This window comes from Strix uralensis, chromosome 4, assembly GCF_047716275.1.
Source record: "Strix uralensis isolate ZFMK-TIS-50842 chromosome 4, bStrUra1, whole genome shotgun sequence".
Classification (NCBI taxonomy): domain Eukaryota; kingdom Metazoa; phylum Chordata; class Aves; order Strigiformes; family Strigidae; genus Strix; species Strix uralensis.
This window is the reverse complement of record NC_133975.1, coordinates 13,929,988-13,950,388: the sequence shown is the minus strand read 5'-3', so window position 1 is coordinate 13,950,388 and position 20,401 is coordinate 13,929,988. Positions and strand designations below refer to the sequence as shown.

General features: G+C 40.2%; 1 protein-coding gene across 1 annotated transcript in view; it reads right to left on the bottom strand.

The window, feature by feature from the left end:
• JAKMIP1 (janus kinase and microtubule interacting protein 1) overlaps positions 1–3,874 on the bottom strand; it is a 247,157-nt gene extending 243,283 nt beyond the window's left edge. The window contains exon 1 of the mRNA XM_074865729.1: positions 3,704–3,874. The gene's annotated coding sequence lies outside the window, so the exon portion shown is untranslated. The remainder of the gene's footprint in view (positions 1–3,703) is intronic.
• Positions 3,875–20,401: the final 16,527 nt, after the last annotated feature.

Sequence of the window (20,401 nt, the reverse complement as noted above, 5' to 3'; positions counted from 1 at the left end):
CCAAATACATTTGGCTCTTCATTTTCATTTATGCATGTGTTTGAGAGCCTATATGGTAAAAAAAGAATGTGTCAAATTCAAAGGTAGCTGTGGAATAAAATGCCAGATCTATGAGCCTAGCATTGTGTTGCGAAGAAAAGGGGAAGACCTCACCTATCACTGCGTGTAGCAGAAGTTTCTCTTAAGCTGCCATTCTTGTTAGACAAATGAAGAGATGAAATATTGTAAGGAAGTAATGAACTTAAAAGTTTTAGTGACCTCAAAGAAAGGCCTGTGAAAACATTCCATATGCTAAAAAAAAGTTCTATGATTTATAATAATGTGCAGAAAATAGAAGTATCACTGAAAAAGAACGAGCTAAAAATTAGTTTAAACTACTACTACGGTTCCATTTTGCCCCATTGAAAATGAATCTATACTATTTTTATTTAACTACCATAGATATTTTCCCTATTACTGAAGTTAGGGCTGATGAGGTTATATATTTTAAAAAATCTTAGCAAAAGTTACTACAGAAGTAAGTCATAAAATCTGCATACAGGGGAAATCCTTCCCAAGATGGAAAAAAGGACCTTTTTAGATCATGAACTCACAGTGTTTTATTGTAACATGAATAAACTATGAAACAATAACTATGAAACTGATTTTCCTGAATAATGCAGAGTATCACTGGAATAAGTACCATAAATCAGCAACTGTTCTAAATACGGAATTTTTTTTAAAATGCAAAACAAAAAAGATGGATTGCGTTTGTGCATATCAGTACACAAAGCTACAATTAAGGTTGCATATTGTCTCTTCAAAATGAAGCGGAATAGAGTTAATGAAAGTTGAGAGAAAAATGAAGTCAGGATTACAGACAAGAACATGAGGAAGGATTTAATAGTTTGTTTCCTTGATAGCAGAGCAACCTTAGCTCAAAATTAGTAAATGAATAGATAAATGGAGATGCACTCATCAGCAGTACCTGTCTATATATCCTCTCAGAGACAGGCAGCATGAAACCAACCTTGCTTCCAAGGCACTCCACCCTCACATTCTTCATTATTTTCTGTTTGCTGACATGTATTTAAGCCAGCTCCAGCTGGCCTTATGCTGTCCAGAAATGTGGCTCAGGCCCATTTATTTGCTCAATATACTTGCTACTCCAACATCTCCTATATTTTCTATCATAATCTAATTAAAATAAATATATATACATGAAAATAACTGTAAACATGTAAATGCTGACAAATAATATTTAAAAGGACACACTGTCAGCAGAGCTGGGATAAATTGTAAAAAAGATGGTGCTGGCGACACAAATATACGAACTATGGAAAACAAAAAGTGGGCTTGAATGAGATGGACCTGTAAGAGAAAAATGAAGATGAGTAACCTCTATTCTGTCACTGCGTACTGAGATTAACATTTTAACAGAGCGCATCTCTTCCAATTCAAGCCTCATTTTTACCTCAGGTTCAACCCATGGCCTCTTTTGAGGCTACTTCCAACTCTTGCATTCCCATAAAAACAATCTAAGACACTAAAGGAACATACATTTAAGCAGAGAGTGAGCACTGCTCAGAACATTTCCAAAAAGAAAAAAAAAAAAAAAGCTTTTATCTGCATGTAGGAGAACTTCAGCATGGTGGGCAAATCTCTATACCAATGTCCTCTTACAGTACTAGTATCTCAGCCGGTGGCAGACTTAAGCCCCAGGGCCTCAGTGAAGGAGTTCTAAGGGTGACCTCCTTAAACTTGTAGAGCACCTCTCCAGTGGTCTCTCCACTCATAAGGAGAATCACCTCTTCTAGAAGATGCAAGATTCTTGGCCTTTAAAACTCCAACGTATCTATTCACTTCATATTAACATCCTCAGTACCTGCACCCATCCAAAAACAAAAACCCCAAACCCAAAAAGACCCCACACTCTCTCAGGTGCAAGAAACAAAGTCATCCCAATGGATTGAGAAATATAAACAGAGCAGAGATTGAAAACAGATGTTCTAAAGCCTACAGAATATCACAGCTCCTGTATTACAATAACTAATTTTAGCATTATTAATACTAAGGCATGCATATTTTCAATGCAGAACAAAAGCACCATCTCAAGAGATAATTAAGCAGAATTTAAAAGCCTTCACAAAAACCTTCCTGCCTAAATGCACCATGAATTAATGTGTCCTACAATCAGAAAACATTTATTTTCAGCAGGCTTTGGAAAATCAACACAAAGCGTATTCACCCCTAGCCATATAAAACCTGAAACAGAAACTGGCATCTCATGGAGATGAAACACAGCAGACCCTAATAAGCATTACAGAATCCCATTCCTGCATAAATACATATGCACATCATGCTTACTGTCAGGGAGGCCAATCATGTAAGAAAAGACATTACTGTGTATACATGATGGGTCCTAAGCATAGGGCAGGGATTTCAAGGACCAAAAGGAATCTTGAAATGAAGTGAGACTCATTTTCTTCCCCCATACAAAATTTGCTTGGGTTTCCTTCTAATAATCCTAATTTTTTTAAAAAAATAAATAAATAATAAAAATAAATACCATCTGTTTAACATCATTTCTTAGGACTGTTTGAATAGACAGTGTGGTGCATGGAAGTCATCAGTCAGGCTAGTAATATATGACTGATAATCTGTAAATACCTAATAAAAATAATTCTTGCTTGTTTGTTAAACCAGTGTCCACTCCATCCTCTCTAAACAGAGATCCTGCAAATCTGCAGTGACTCACAGGCCTAACAGCTGCTTTAAGGGCTGAGGTAAAGAACTTTTCTCAAAACCTCACCCATTCACTAAGACAAACCAGTCTTAATGGGCAACCAATGAACAAAAATTACACTGTGTGCAATTATACTCCTCTCATCCAACCCCCAGGAGTGATCTGTTCTGTTGTGTTGCCATAGAAAATGGAAGGGAAACCTCCAATTAGGAAAGAGGTCACTCTTAAGCAGAGATATTATGTAAATATCAGCCAGGAAAAAAAACCCAATAAAATAAAATAAAGGCCTCATCCCGCAAGCCCTGCGAGGGCAGGCCTCAGATTGCTCTTCGAAAACCTGTGCCAGCAGGGCTCGCCTTGCAGGAGCAGTCCGAGCCCCGCAGCCTGCCCCCGCCTGAGCCCCAGGTAACGCCCGGAGGAGGGCAGGGCGGCGGAGCCCCGGCCGGGATGCGCCGCACCGTTATCCCACCCTCCCGCAGGTACCGGCGGCTGCAGGAGCGGCCGCGGCGGGGGAGCAGAGGCGGGGATCGGCGGGGTCACACCTCCCCCCGCAGCCGCGGGGTCCGGGGCTCTCCCTTCCCCACCGCGGCCGCGCCCCGGCTCGCTGATGGCTGCGGAGGAGTTGCGGGAGGGCCGGGGCGGGCGGGGAGCGCGGCCGAGCCGTGGCCCCCTCGGGCGGGCAGGAGCCGCCTCTGCCCGCCCGGGGACAGGCAGCGCCCAGCCACGCCAAAGACCAGCCGCCCTTCCCGGGGCTTCCTCGCCCGTCGGGTCACCGGCACGGACGGGCAAGCGGAGACGGGCACGGCCTCGCCTCGCCCCCCCCCCCTCCCCGGGCGCCACTTTTTCCCCTCAGGCACCTCGCACGATCAAAGTCTCCGAGCGCGGCAGCATCCTCCATCCGTCCTCCCTCCCTCCCCCACCCCGTCCTCCGCGCCGCCTCCGCATCACCCACTCGTGCCTCCCGCCGCCGCTACTCACCCACGTCGCAGCCGGCAACGGCGGCAGGGCCCCGCCAAGCCCTCGCCCCGCGTCTTCCCCGGAGGGACCCGCTGCCGCGATGCCAACGGAGCGGCGAAGCAGGCGGCGACGCACCGGCCGGCAGCCGCGTCTCGCTGCCGGCGCCGGGCTCCCTCCCGGCTGTCACCGGCGGCCCGCCCTCGGGAGGCGGCGGCCCGGGCCGCTCCCGCAGCCCCGCCCCGCGCGGGCGGGGGACGCGCTGCCGCCGCGGCGGAGGGCGGCGGGCGCTCGGGCGCCGCGGGTCGCCGCGGGTCGCCGCGGGTCGAGGTGCTGTCAGCCTCGGCGGGTTCCCCGGGGCCCCGCTCCTGTTCCGGGAAACTTCCCCCCGCGCCGAGTCAAGCGCCGTGCGCGGAGTCCCCGCGGCTGGAGAGGGCTGTGTGGCGGGTCGCCCTCGCCGGGCTTTGCCGCCTCGGTGGCTGTGGGCCCGTGCGCACCGAGACCAGAGAGCCGGGAAGGATTTATCGATTTAATTTTTTGTTACGCCCTACCGTAGCACACAAGAATTAGACACGGAGTTGTCAGATTAACTCAACTGCTAGCACTCCCTATCCCTGCCAGACGGCTGTAAACCCTAATACCATTTAAAACCTCATTATTTTGTTAGAACAGAACAGAATGGCTGCTTGAGGCTCCCGGGCCCAGGCTTTGCTTGCGGGTTTCAAACCAGACTGCCTCTTCTGCGCTGCCGTGCATTGGCTTTGAACTCAAATGCTGTTTGCCAGTGTATTTCTGCTGATGCAGATTCAGCACTGACCCAGTGAATGCAGAAGAAATGTATTTCTGCTAGCTAAATACCAAGACCTCAGGGAGTGGGAATGGTCCTGATAATTAGCTCACAGTTACGTTGATGGTTAATGCAGTATTTGTGTAAATAGGCCCAGTATCAAGGAGAAAATAAGCAGTTTTACCATTCTATCTGGGTTTTTGTGTTGTTGCTGCTGAGGTGCTAGGTCTGTACTTAGTTTAATAAGACAAGATGGATACGGGAAAATAGCTAGATAGATCTGGAAGAACTGCAAATACAAGAGACATGCATCAGTATTGATTCATGCTCCGAAAAGTAGGTTGATGGGGTTCATCAGAAAGACAGCTCTGGGCTGCGACAAAGCGACAGAAATTTGATAAGGGGACACTTCAGTCGAGTGGATAAAACCATAACACTATTGATGGCCAGACTGGATGCTTCAAATCCAAATTTGAAGTAGAACACACAGTTTAACAGTAAAGGCAATTAAACAGTCAGAACCACCTTTTGAGACCAAAAGGGAATATGCGTTGCTGGGCAGTGTGAAGCAATGTTTAAACAAATATCTTTCCAAAGAAAGGCATTTCAAATAGGAGCTAAAGGAATTCTTTAGCCAGAATAACCCTGGAAGTTTCTCCTCTATAGAGAAAGTGCTGCTTTTGATTTTAAAATCAGTAAGAATTGAATGTTCCAGCTGGCATTAATTACTTTATATAGTTTATTTGTTTCATTTTCCAATACAATTTCAGGTATAAATGTTTGATATATATGCTCTTAAAAAATGTCAGCACATTTATTAGTGGCTGTGTTCCAAGTCTGGATTAATGAAACCACAATAAGCAGCTTGTTATGCTTTAGCTGCTATCTAACTGTTCTTTATAGGAATAGGAATTTTGGGCCTTCGTTCTGGCCATGGTCAGGAAATTGGAGCTCTTAAATAATACATGCATGGCCTTATATTAGTGTTGTGTCTTATGCAAGGATGCAGTGCTGTGTTCTGAAGAAAGGCAGGATGTTCTGTATAGGATTTGCTTATAATGTGCATAGGGTTGCTACATGCAAATTGTTTTCTTACCTTATTAAATAATTTTTGCTTGAAAGTACTTAAATAAGAAGGTGAAATCTATAACTTAGCTAGCATTTTGTTTGTCAGTATTTTTCATTAATAAAAGTGTTTGAGCATTTTATAATCTACATAAATTGGGCTTAATTTAAAAGTGAGGTTAGGTGATCATCTTCTTGTCTGCACAAAGTCAAAAAGATTAGCTTCTTGTCAGACGTGGCTCTATAACCTGCTGTTCCCTTCAGGTGGAGAGCAACCATCACTTCATGAACCCTAGAGCATCCTTCTGAGAGCGTGTGGTTTGATATCCTCTAATGTCTAGAAGCTGAGGGACCCATTGCGCTGTCTGCACTGCACAGATGTACTGTAAAGATGTTTCCATCCCCAAAGAACTAATGCTATTAGTGGACATGGAATATCCAAGAGGCTAGAATACTGAGTGAAAGTAAAGATTTAAAATCTGACCTCTTTGCTTGCTTGTTTACATCAGTGTTGTGTTTTACTGGAAGAAAACAACTGGGTCCTGCAAGATTTGCCCAAATTCACACAGCAATTCTGTGGGTCAGCCAGAAATTAATCCTGGTATATCCTGGTAATGGTAGTGTCCCTGTTAACGTGGGAGGCTTCTAAAAAACACACATGGAGTGCACATTTGTGAAATACAGAAGACTTTCTGCAAAAGAAAAGAAATGTTTTACCCAGTTAGTGGCTGATATATTGCTACTGTTCGTTTGGCTATTGCGTTGCCAGCTTTCTAACTCTGCTTTTAGTGATTGGTAAAGCAGACTGAGATATTGAATCTCAAATGTGCTATGTGAGACATCAGCAAGAAAATATTCGTCCTCTTTCTGAATCCCTCAAAATCAATGCAAATTCTTCATTTAGTTCATGAGGAATAGAATTGAGGCATAGAAGTAACATTTTAAAAATGCATTAAAAACCTTTTGGTAACTTTACAGCTCTGCAGATTAGAATTAGAGGCACTTTGACTTTATTGTACTCATGCTGAAGTAACTATATGAAGTAGAAAGCAAAATAAAATTTCAAGGACAGGACATAATTGAAAATTTAATCCATTTTTAATATTGATGTACTCATTGTAAAGAGGTTTAAGCCTGCAGACTAGCAGAAGGATATCAGAATCCTTGCTCTAAATTTGCCCCAACTTTTTAATCATAATAAAAATCCCTTGTAAACAGTGGTGGTCCTCCTGCTCAGTTAAAACTCAAAGTGTAAGACATTTTTAAAACTTCATCTCTGAATAATTTTAATACTTGAAGCTCTTACATTCTTTTATGAAAAAAAATCCTAGAGCACTTCTGAAACTGATTTACGCACAGAGGACCAGATTATCTGCTGCTGTAAATGTAAAAGAATTGCACTAATTTTTGTTATTGTTGTTAATATTATTAATATTATTATTTAGAAATCAGAAATACACATCTAAGGACAGATTTTTTTTTTTTTTTTACATAGTGTGGTTTTTTCCCATTGAAATGCAGCCATCTGCAGGCAACTATATAATAGTGCATAACAACACTACAATTATTATGTATGATATATGGCTATATTTAAAACTTCTCACTACTTGGCACTGATTGTTTTTAATGTTAATACTGCTCATGACAGGAAAGGAAAAATGAACTACTCTTAGAGGGAACTTTCATAGACTGACTGTAATTATCAACTTTAAAGGATCTGTATGTGATCTTTCATGGGAATGATTTTTCTAAGAAACTTGGATTCAAGGCATCCATTTCAGAAAGCCTGGGAGATTCAGAGTCATTGAAATGGAATGAGGTTTATTCTTGTAAGTTATTGCAGCATTGGGAAGCTTGCAGTGGATTTTCATTTAAAATAGTAATGTTTTCATATTCATTTAAATTTTTTTTAAAATACTATGTATTCAGATTCAAGATTGCTGGGAAGAGCTGACCTGATTTTCTGCAGTAGTTGAGATGAGTTTTGCTCATAGAGCTGGCCTTCTAAGTGTCTGCGCATGGGATGCCTGGGCCCCCTCTCTGCATCATGGGTGAATCTCTGTCAAGGCTACCTTGGCCTCAGAGCAGAGGTGCTACTTACCCCTAGAGAATCTGTCTTGCTGTGCAGTCATGCATAAAATTGATAGTGGCATTAACACGCACAAAAAAATTACCTACCATGCTATTGAATTTCAAAACAGAATTTGTATCTGCTGAAAGGGAAAAGGGAAACTGGTGCTGGTGTCTGCAGCTCATGAGGTGGTACCATAACTGGTGGGGGAAACCAGTCAGTTTGCCCAAGGGCAAAGACTGCCTACACCTGCTTACAGCCTCGTGTGCATCAAACCAATTCTTTCCATAATATGTATTTTGTCAGAAACAAATCTTCTTTCACAAATGGTAAAAATACTGATATGACAAGTTGCGGTGTATCTTCTTGGAGATGTTCTTCCCTCTCTCTCAGCCTATTGACGGCTTCTACCAGAGGTGGGTGTTGGTAGAATATCCAGAAATAGCATGTGTTACAAACATGTGCTTCTAATAGGCAATACTTACCATGCACAAATACCAATAGCAGCCAAAGGAATCAGGCTGCAGTTAAGAGTTGAAATATGTAGTTTTAGCAACCATAAGTTTTATTTCTGTATTGCACTGAGTGGGTTGTACAGTATTCCTTTCTTTTGTGTGTGAGCAGATATGTATGCACTTTTAATATTTGCTTGCACCTGTGTTTGAGAAGTCACTTTTTCCTTAACAGAGGGGGAAGAGTCTTCTGGGAATATACACCCTGAAATTAGGATTTATTATAGGCTTTATGTACAGCTGACTTGGTTAAAAGCTGCCTTGCTGTGCAGTCACATATCAAATTTAAAATGACAATATAAATAGATGAAGTTAATGACTATGCTGTGGAATATGGGAATAAAGAATTTGACTCATGTTAAAACAAAGGGGAAAACTGAAGATTTACAATATATTAACCCATGTTTGGTCAAAGATGCTGCTATAGAAGGAGGCACTAGGGCTTTGGATGGCAATTGATTTCTAGTACTACCTGCATAGCTCTCTTTAATGCATATGTTGAGATGATTAGCTGTAATAAGGAGAGGCTAGGGATTAAAAGGGTAAAAATAACAGCCATTATACTTCTTAGAAGGAATTCTCTGAGGATGTGTGCCTGTGGTTCACTCACACTTGCTTTAGTACATAATGCATTGAGCTATTCAGAGCTTTGTTGGAAAAAGGCTACTAAACATGGCTGTTAAAAACACGACATTTTGGTGGACCTTTTTTCTCTTAATGATTCTTATTTTTTTCTTTTTACGGATGAGTTGTTTCATGCCCATCTCAACTTTTTTAAGACAAAATCTTATTGTATACTGTATATATTGATAATATTATATATGTTTGGCAACTCTGAGTTGTAGCATTCCTGTAATAGAAACTTCAAGTGCAAAGGAAAAAAGAAAAGAAAATACGTTTTATTAATCATCCAACTAATATCAGAATTTAATCATATTGAAGATTTAGTACTTCTACAGCAGTTTATATGGTTAGAAAGTAGATGTATTTTTCTTGTATCTATGTATTCAAAACTGGAGTCTCAAGACATAATACAAGGTTATGCATCATTTCAAAGGATAGCAGCTAGTTGGAAATGCTCATTAAGGAATTCCACGGCTTCTGTTATGCACACTGATGTAAATCTTCAATGAGTATACAAAATCGAGAAGTATTTTACTGCTGTTGTACAGATAACGGCAAGGTCTTTGTTTTGGGGAATACTGAGGGATTCTCCTGTATGTATCTTTCTTATAGAATGAACAAAGTTTGCTGTCATAAAGTTCATCTTTGGGAAGAAAGAAAGGGTTATAGGGAAATTAACAGATATCGTGATAAACTCCTTCCCTTTTCCCTATTAAAAGAGAAGAGGATGCAAGTATTTACATATCTGTGGAAACTAGGGTGTAATTGAGCATAGGAGATCTGCAAGGTCTGCTGTTTCTCACTAGAAAACAGCTCTCTTTAAAGACAAACCAAGACTTTGAACCTTGAATGTAGTCTTTTCTTTAGAGGTAGAAATTGGATAGGACCAGCTGCCACCAAAGGAGAAGGTACTGGAATCAGTGGGTTATACCCTGCAGAAGATGAAATAGGCACTTCATTACTCATCGCAGTGATGCACTAGCATGATATTTGTCAGTGAAGATACTGAAATTGCTCCTGTATTTTCATACTCTTTTAAATGCTCAAAGGCAAAATAACTGAAGTTTTTCCTAGCTGTCTGTAGATTTCTGGTGTTGCAGGATTTGGATGTTTTTGTACTTAATAAAAGTGTATTTAATCTCTGTTAAGTGACATGTTAATGTGCAACAGAGGAAAATAAAAATATTTCTCAAGTTTAAAAATTAATTTTATCAGATATAAATAATCTTATGGTAAGAACAAACATATTTTATTAATTGCCCATATAGTTTTTCTCTTCTTATACCACTTACATCTACATTCAATAAAACAGGCTACAGTAGGCAGAAAGTTTAGAAAGAGTTAATGACATTAGCTCTGTCTTTACAATGTTTGTCCTTAGGAAAAGGTACAAAATCAATTAATGTCTTAAAGTATGCTGCTCAGAGTTCAGTAACAACTTGCATAATTAAGACTGTGTAAACATAGAGTTCTGTCCAAATAACATAGGGTGCTTTTATATTTTCTTATGGGCTCAGACAAGTTTTAGTGAACTTATTTATAAGTCTTTTTTCCCCCTCTTTTCTTTAGGTGGCTTCAGAAAAATGCCTTCCAGAACTTGGATATTTGACAGCTATCAAAGTAGTTCGCTGTCCTGGGCACTTCAACATATTGTATTAGCAGCAAAGCCAGAATTAAGAAAAATAAGACTGATCAAAAGATATGTATTTGATATGACAAAAGAAGAATGGATATAGTGTATGCAACTGAATAATAGAGAAGAGAAGGGAAGAGAAGAGAAGGGAAGAGAAGGGAAGAGAAGGGAAGAGAAGGGAAGAGAAAAGAGAAGAGAAGAGAAGAGAAGAGAAGAGAAGAGAAGAGAAGAGAAGAGAAGAGAAGAGAAGAGAAGAGAAGAGAAGAGAAGAGAAGAGAAGAGAAGAGAAGAGAAGAGAAGAGAAGAGAAGAGAAGAGAAGAGAAGAGAAGAGAAGAGAAGAGAAGAGAAGGGAAGGGAAGGGAAGGGAAGGGAAGGGAAGGGAAGGGAAGGGAAGGGAAGGGAAGGGAAGGGAAGGGAAGGGAAGGGAAGGGAAGGGAAGGGAAGGGAAGGGAAGGGAAGGGAAGGGAAGGGAAGGGAAGGGAAGGGAAGGGAAGGGAAGGGAAGGGAAGGGAAGGGAAGGGAAGGGAAGGGAAGGGAAGGGAAGGGAAGGGAAGGGAAGGGAAGGAAGGGAAGGGAAGGGAAGGGAAGGAAGGGAAGGGAAGGGAAGGGAAGGGAAGGGAAGGGAAGGGAAGGGAAGGGAAGGGAAGGGAAGGGAGTGATCATCTAGTCCAACTGCAATATATGTGGTGGAGGGGGGAATCACATTGCAAATAAAGAATAAGAAACAATGTGGATGCATGTCAAACAAAATATAATTAAACTGTGTAATTGCAGGCCCAGTTAAAGAGCAATACTATGAAAATATTGTGGTGAGGAGTCCCTTAAGACGATATTATGCATACAACAGTTTGAAAAAGGTTCAGTCAGCTGTTGTCTAGCCATGGTAATGTAGTAGTGGGGTCAAATAGATCAAGTGGGAGCATGATAGTAGAATCTATATGTAAATCAGACTATGAGAAGATACAAAGAATATGTAATTGAGGAAAGGGTAGTCAGTGGTAGAGGTGACCGAATGGCTGAGATCCCTAAAATAGCACTGTTTATGAGCTGGTTAGTTCACAGCCTGATGGGTTAGTGGCTATGCTGCTGCTGAAGGCAGCTTGGTTAGTCTCCATCTGGGCACCCGAGGGCTGGCTGTAGCCACAGTACTTCATAATATGGGCTTTTGCCTCTGTGGCTCTTCTTTTGGTTATGTTTCATGATTTACTTCAAAAAGAGAGGGATGCTGAAATGCTGTCATGGTTTGAGCCCAGAGGGAAACTGAGCACCACACAGCTGCTTATTCATTCCTTCCCCATCAGGGATGGGGAGGAGAAGATAAAGCAAAAGACTTTGGAATCGAGACAAGGACAGGGAGGGGTGAGTCAACCATTATGGTCATGGGCAAAGACAGACTCGTTAGGGGGAAAAAAAAAGAACATCAATTTAATTTAAACACCACCACAACCACCACTTAACAGTCAGAGTAGGATAGTGAGAAATACAACCACATCTTAAAAAACACCTTCCCCTCACCCCTCCCTTCTTCCCAGGCTCAGCTTTGCTCCCAATTTCTCTATCTCCTTCCCCACAGCGGGCACAGGGCAGGGGACGGGGGTTGCGGTCAGTTCATTACCTGTTGCCTCTGCCGCTCCTTCCTCCTCACGGGGAGGACTCCTCACACTCTTCCACTGCTCCAGCATGGGGTCGCTCTCACAGGAGACAGTCCTGCATTAACTTTCTCTGACATGAGTCCTTCCCACAGGCTGCAGCTCTTCCCAAACTGCTCCAGCGTGCGTCCCTCCCACAAGTGGCAGTCCTCCCAGCGACCAACTGCTGCAGTATGAGCTTCCCTCAGAGTCCCGGCCTTCTTCAGGCACAGCCACCTGCTCCGGCATGGGGTCCTCCACAGGCTGCAGGGGGGCATCTGCTCCACCAGTGGCCTCCATGGGCTGCAGGGGCACAGCCTGTCCTCTCACCACGGGCTGCAGGGCGGTCTCTGCCCCAGCAAATCTCCCTGCTTCCTCCTCCTTTCTTCCACTAACCTTGGTGTTTGCAGAGGTGTCTCCTTCACAGCTCCCAACTCCTCCTACCAGGTTCATATGCTATCACAGAGGTGCAGCCACTGTCACTAATGGGCTTGGTCTTGGCCAGAGGTGGGTCCGATTTGGAGTCGGGGGATCTTTGAGAAGCTTCTCACAGGGGCCACCCGCTACCAAAACCCTTCCACACACACAAACCCAGCACAGATGCTGCAGGTATTCTGTGCAAATTGATTCGCTCTTTGTGCAGTCTTTCCAATTTCCCAAAGCCCATCTAAGGAGGTGAAAAAACACAAGCAAATAGAACACTGTTTGTCAATACTCCACTCAGTGGGGTACGAACTTAGTACAAACTCAGTGTATGAAATTGGCTTAATCTGATAAAGCCTGGTAAATCTGGAAAAGCACCCAGAAGGTGCTCAGAATTTTTGCTTCATTTCCCTAGCTTTTTTTTTTTTTTTTTTTTAATTGAATATGGCTGTACAACTGCATTTGGAATTTAGCCTGCCTATCCCCTACAGAAGCCCCTCTTGCTCAAATGGAATGAGTCATGCACAGTGTATATATATCACTTTGTAGTGCCAGACATGAGGGAGTGTAATGCAAAGTATTTTCCTCCTTCATGAAAGAAATGGTCTCTGGCCTAAAGGGAAAATGAAATGAAACCTCCAAATGAATTTTCAGTTCCTTGCATACCTATCAAAGGCTATGACAGTATTGAATTATTTAGGTAACTTTGCCCTATTAGACTGTGTTCTTTTATGAATCATTTCAAGTGGCTTGGGCCCTAACCATAAAAAATCTTAGCATATTCTAAAGACTTTGAGAATGGCCCAGAGGAAGATTAAGTGAGTTAAAAATTTATAGCCTAGAAAATTTTGTGGACCTCAAATTGCATTTTAATGAAATATTCTTTTTAGTCTTGACAGACAACTTAAAAAAAATTTAGAAATTAAAAAATGGCTACACCCTTCCTGCCCCCTCTCAGTCCACCAAGGAAATTCAGGGTGAGATTAAGATAACTAAAAGGAGTCTAAATTAAGAATTAAATTGGTCCTTTCTTTTTTATCCTGTGCCCCAAGAGTTTCTTGAACATTTGTTTCTTCTTCCCACTCTGCTATCGAAAGTTTTATCTTAAAACCAGATGTCATCTTGAACATGTGTAAACATTAGATCTCTGATTGTATGAAGATTAATTAATGCAATAATTCACATATGCATTTCAAGAAAAGCACAAAAAAAAAAGACAAAGGTATTGCTGGCTTTTAAATTGCTAACTGTGAATATTGTCAACCATTGTGTTAGCTAAGCAATGTTTTGAGCAAGCAAAACATTATGCTGATCAGATATCCAAATTTGGCTCTTACTAAAATAAGCAAGATTCTGGCTGATCAGTGGTCTCAGCTGTGTCCAGCAGAAAAACCTTTTTAGGTTAACTTAGTGAGACTAACAGAGGTAGCAAATAATAAAGGGATATTCTAAATAACATGCCTTTTAAAAGTGATCTATTGCAAAATTCAAATGGAATTGAACACGTATCAACATTCTGAAGCTTCTCAAATCTTCTTTAAAAGTAGAGCAGTTCACAAAGTGAATAGCCTTTGTGGTAGACTGAGAAACTATTTACATTTTAAGAATAAAGGAATGTTCATAAAAATCTCAGACCTGGATGAAACTTTGATAGATTATCTGAACTATCTTGTTCTCCAAGGCATTATTCCTAATACCTGGATATTCCTTATAGAAATTTGTATTGCCTCCTCTTAAAAAAATGCTCTGATGATGGTTGTACAGATGGTCTGTTTCACTGTTCTTGTAAAGTTTTAATGTCTAACCTGAATCTCCCTTGCTGAAAATTTTTACCACCTGTTCTATCCCCCTTGAGCACTAAAAGCATTCTCTTTGCAGAAGATTTTGCATATTTTGAAGTATCTTCTTTGTTAAGGCTGTAAGACTAATTTTTCCACCTTTTTCCTAAATTCCATCTAAGTTTTTCATTACTCACTTCTCTCCTCTAGACTTTATCCATGTGATTTGCCTCTTTCCAAAGTGTGGACCTGGGTTTTGAAGTGTGGCAGCTGTGGCCTTACAATCCTGAGTAGTGAAAGGATTACCTTCTCTATGCCTTACATGCCATGATGGCATTTCCCTTTATCTGAAATAGAATGACATTCTTGATTTATCATTTTTTTAATCTAATGTAATCCCCGATGTACTGCTACCCAGCCAGTTATTCTTCATCCTGTGCTGGCTTCTTGATCCATCCTGTTATTGACCTATCCTAGATCATAGATTAGCTGTATAAAATATAACATCCTGTATTTGTTCTTATTAAACTCTATCTTGTATTTTTTTACAATCTATTGGAATCATCGTAATGGTAAAATAAGTGAAGAACTGTAGCAGATTGTCTTTGAAAGTGAGGAGTCATTTTGTTTAATCTTTCCTGGGTGAATTCCAGCAGAGAAGTGGATCCTGCATTAGGATGGGGAGAGAAGTAGTGAAGTACTGGGTTTTAATCTGTTCCAGTCCTGTGTTTTTGTAATCATATAGTGATTTTTTCAGTAGTTTGCAGTTAACAAATTCAGCAGGACACTAACTGTCTGAAGACAATCCTCAGTAGTGAGTTGTGCAAAATGTTGTATTTTGTTTGTTTTAAGCTATGTTGATAAATTCCTTTGAGGAAGCTAGGTTATCTCCTTCAATGAAAAGTACATCTGAATTCTGGATTCAGTACAGAATATAAAGGTATCTCGACTAATATACTGAGGAAAACCACGGAAATGCAAACAGGGAACTGCAGCTTCTGTCATATGTTGAAAATGTGCTAGCATTTCTTTTCTTTATATGAAAGTCAGAATTACGTGATTTATTTGTTCATTAGAAGCAGTATTTCTAGGAAGCGTATCTCAGAAGTGTATTTCTTGCTATACCTGTGACTGATGCTAGTGCATTATAACTGCATTTTAGCAGTGGAAAGTAATAGATGACACATGTTAAAAGCCAGATAGCTGATATTACCTTGATGGGTTTTCATAAGCATTTGCTTAAATATACATGGATCTAAGATAAAGGATATTAGGAATACAAAGGTAAGAGGTCCAGTATTAGGAGAGACCACACTTATACTTGCCTTTGCAACCTACTCCTGCCCTTTTAGGTATATTTGCTGTGGTTTTTGCCCTTACTTGCATCCTGATTTTTTTGTCTTTGGAGTTTTTATCTTATTAAGCTCTTTGTGAAAGAATCACTGTTCTGTATAGCTGTTTGGTTTGGGGTTTTTTTTTTGGGGGGGGGGGGGCAGGAGGTACAAAAATTTAAAGTCACTACTGCAGGTTTTGATGTTAAATTCTGTATTCTTAGTATGAACAATTTAAATGGGGACAGATGTAAGTATGAGTAATTACTTAACTAAAAACATCAGGCTAACTTTTAGATGGGTTTTTACTAATGTTTAATATCTTACAAATTTTGTAATGGTTTGTAATATGTGGAGTGTTTGTGTGTCCACAAGCTTGGATGGCCTTTTCTCCAAGTCTATAACTTTGCCTAATAAGCAATAGTAACTTTCTCTAAATCTTTGCCTTGTTTAACAATTCATAAGGTCCTTCAGAAGGGCAGTTAAGTAGCTCTTGCAGATAGAGAAACAGAGCTATAGAAAACGGCAAATGTGAGGCCTGAGGCAAGGCAGAAATTCAGTCCTGAAACCAGTCTCTCCCAAGGAACTCAGTGCCTTTTCATGTATGAGATGCAGTTAATGTGGTTTACTGAGCTCGTTGCTCTGTCCAGCTTAAAGGGAATATGGATTTCCTGGCTGCTCTTCTTTATTGTGATAGATTCATTTTTCACTTGCACTGTTCTCAGTTTATATGTCTCAGCTATAAATCTGCACCATGCATTCAGGTAACTGTCAGGGTTTCCTGCATCCTTGAGGAAGCATTACATTAAACGTGCCTGAAAACTGTATGTCTTCTGATGACCCACCTTGTGTTCTTAGCTGATTCCAACCCTAGTTAGAGTGTGTTTGTGTTCAGTTTAGAGGTCTTACATGCAATTCTTGGTAGATAAGACAACCCTGATCCTCTCATTATGACGAACGAGACATTACTACAGAACAAAGCTGCTCAGACTGAAATTCTCAAGTAACTCCCTTAAATATTGACATGGGGAACTCCAAAGAGAAAACAGGGGATGAATGGTTATCTCTAGAAACAAAATTCCTTTATAAAGAGCTATGGGGGCTAGAAGTTAAACATAGCTTGTTTTCTTTCATCCTCTGAGTGTTAGAGGATGGCAAGTAAGAGGACAAAGGTGTCCTGTGTATACACGTCTATGAAATGGACTTGCAGTAGCAATGAGTTACCGAGCATATGCACCTGTATTAAATGCATTTGCAGAATCCCATCACATAAAAAAATCCTTCTTCTCTGTGGAATCATGATTTGCTGAAAGTCTTAAAAGTAGTCTCTCTGTAACCCTTGGTGGCAATTTTCCCCTTTCAGCAAATAATGGGTCTGAATTACTTGTTATTTAGCGGATACTAGCTTCCAGCTTTACTAAATACTTTTGGTCTTCACCATTCTGTATTTTTTCAGCTAAGCAGGGGAATGAAACAATGACCTATTTTGTTAGACACATAAATGGTGGTATTTTGGTGGGGTTTTTTTCAGTTCTCTTCGTAGTGAAAGAGCACCTTATAGGAAAGCAGTACTTTACAGAACTTCTCTGATAACATTTAAGTGATTTTTTTTTACCTTATGCAGACTAAGAAACCTAACTTGGCAGTGCATTTCATGCAATCACATACACTGTATCTATCCTGTAGATTACATCTATCATGTACATCAAGTAGTTAGCATTTAGATCCCATTGCTTTCAGTAGAATCAATGAATATTCACCAGCTGAATTCAGTAACTGAAAACAAGAGCTGAGAAACTTCCAGGGGGAACCTACTGGGTTTCAGTTTGTGCCCATTGCCTCTTGGACACAACTGAGAACCCACAACTGGGTTCGTTACATCCTTCCATCATATTTATAAACATTGATAAAGATGCCCCTGAACCTGCTTTTCTCCAGACTAAACAGCTCCAGCTCTCTCAGCCTCTCCTCATATGAGAGGTGCTCTGGTCCCATTTTTGTGGCCATTCACTGGAGAGCCTAGTCAGACACAGCACTCCAGATATGGCCTCACCAGTGCTGAGTAGAGGGGAAGGATCACCTCCCTCTACCTGCTGGCAATGCTCCTCCTAATGCAGCCCAGGATATCACTAACCTTCACTGCCACAGTGGCGTGTTGCTGACTCATAGTCTTGCTGTCTAGCACAGCCCCAGGCCTTATTCTGCAAAGATGCTTTTCAACTGGCTGACCCCCAGACTGTACTGTTAGTGTGCGTTATTGGCCTGCAGCCTGTACTGTTTAGTGAGGTTATTCCTCCCCAAGTGCAAGATTTGACTCCTCTTTTGTAACACTTGAGTTTTTAAGCCTTGCTTATTATTACAATAATTTCTTGTAATGCTGGCATTTTTATAAATATGTCTAGGTACACTGACATGGCTCATTTAAAACATACAGATTTATTTCTGTTTGGTGTTAAAAGAACCCATGTTATTACAATACTGGTTCTTCTCCATCACTTCTGGATACATATAAAATCTTCAGTGTTGGTCTTTATCTCTTCAAAGCCAGAAAATTGTAACTGTATGAGTAGAAATTTAACAAAGACATGATTAAAGGAAGGATTTTAAAAATTGACACACTTCAAGAAAAGAGAAATAAAATGGTAATGCATGCCTTTTCTAGATTCCAGGCTTCCTAAATGTAGGTAAGTGTATTTGCAGGTGGTTTTTACATCTTTGGAGTGTGGGCTATCAAACCTGCTGTGTAACTTTCTATTCCAATGCTGAATCTATCTGGAAAGTATGATTATAAAGCTTTTGGACATGCATATTAAAAACTATGTAAAAGGCAAATGATTGCTTATAAAACAGAATGTGTAATCATGAATCTTTTTAACTGTAGAGAGGAATTTGTAAGTGTGAAGATGCATTTGGTGCATTAACTCAGTATATTAGAAATAGGTTCACTGAACATAGCACCCCTAATTGAGAGGGAAAGAAAACAAAGGATTAGAAGATGGATAATAACATGGAAGGGTATGGATTAAAGAGCATCTGTAGTACAGATCTAGGGAAGCTCACTAATTCAATAGGCAATAGCTCTTTCTGTATCTTCAGTGGCAATCAGAAGCCTTGAAGTCCTGTGCTAGAACAGGAACATCCATGCCCAGATCTCTGGCCTGGAAAATTTAAAATCACAAAAAACTTACTTTCTGTGTTTAGCCTTTGAGGCAATTTTAAAGAGCTTTCTGAGGATTGAAAGAAACATTCTCTGGAAAATATTATTCAGGGGAACACATTTTTCAAGAACAATTAAATATATTAATTTCTTAGGAATTAGAGTAAAATACTTCCTGTCCCACAGCTAGCAGATCTACAGAACACCCTGTGGCTGCAGAATTATTCTGCTGATGCTGTGCTTCACATGAAAATGCAGAAACTATTTCTTCTTCAGTCCTCATACAAGACTGCTACACAAAATTGGACTGTATGGATGTCTTATTGATAGTTAGCTGGTATACCATGGTTGTGCAGTACCCTCTTCATTTCATGTTGTGGAACATCATCCAGTTATGTCAACCTTGGCTCTGGCATAGGTAGTCATAGCTAAATTTAATGGCAAAAGTAGGCCTGTAATGATTTATTTTACTCACAGATCAATCTTTGCTGTTCTGAACCTCAAATTTTTGCTATTGTTTTCATGTTGATCTTAATGATTCTGTGTTTACACATTTAAGTCAATAACGAATGAAAAATTGAAGTCCCTTTTCCTGTAACTTCTGCTAACATTACCCAGAATTCACTGTTGCTCTGAAGAAGTTACCCAGTTACCGATGTAACACTTTTAATAGAAACAAAGGACTAATAATGGTTTTTTGCATTCACTGGACTGTTTGTTTTCAAATTTGAATGACTGTGAAAAAATCAAATTAGGAGCCAACAATTAAAATATTATTAATTTTCTTGTACCGTCATCTATCTCCTCAAGCTAAGCAATATTTATTCCGTTTTAGAAAACATTTTGAGCTGGAATCAGATTTTGTGGTTCTTAAGCTATTTAGAAATTCTTTTTAAAGAGTCTGAAAATTCAGACATGATTCTTGTGCTCTTTCCATTTCATCTGCAAATACTGAATGATGATGTCATTTTTTCTGTGACAAATCTCCTCTTTCATTATTATTAAATCATATTTAAGATACAAAAGCTTTTAATACCTTTTAAGACTTCTGAGAGCCTTCCTGTGAATTAATGTCAGGCTGTTCAGAACAAGGAGAAAAGATTCTTGAGGTCATTTAAAAGACTTCACATATCTAACATAAGCTTGTGTCTGTTTAAAGTATCAGAAATCTTCTCTCGGGCTGAATGGTTTTTCAAAGACCAGTTGTTCAGGACTGTGATCTTAAATAGCGCATGTCCATTGAGGTGATTTCTTTTTCCTGCTATCATAATTGGAACCAAGACGCAGTCTGTAGTGAATCAGCTATGATTTACCTCACCAAATCTACAGTTTTCTTTCTTTAGGGGCTATTAAATTTTCAAGCAGCTATCAAATATTTTCCTAACTAAAAAATTTCAAGAAGCTTTGTTCTGAAACAATAAAACACAGACATCATTCTTACAAGTGGGCACTCCATGCCAATCCTTCCTGCAGGCTTCTCTCTCTGGATTTCTCATCCCACCAAATATTGCTTGATCAGCAGCAACTTATTTTAATCAAGAAGTACCATTTCTATAGAAATCAAGTAATTTTAGAAATATTCATAGCTCTTAGTTCCTTTCAACTCCCAACTGTTAAAACCGTTGTTATCTGAGCCTGAAACTATTGCTGAATCCTTGTTTTCTTTACACAGCCCTAACTTAAGCCAGCTCAACACATTAATAGTGGAAAAC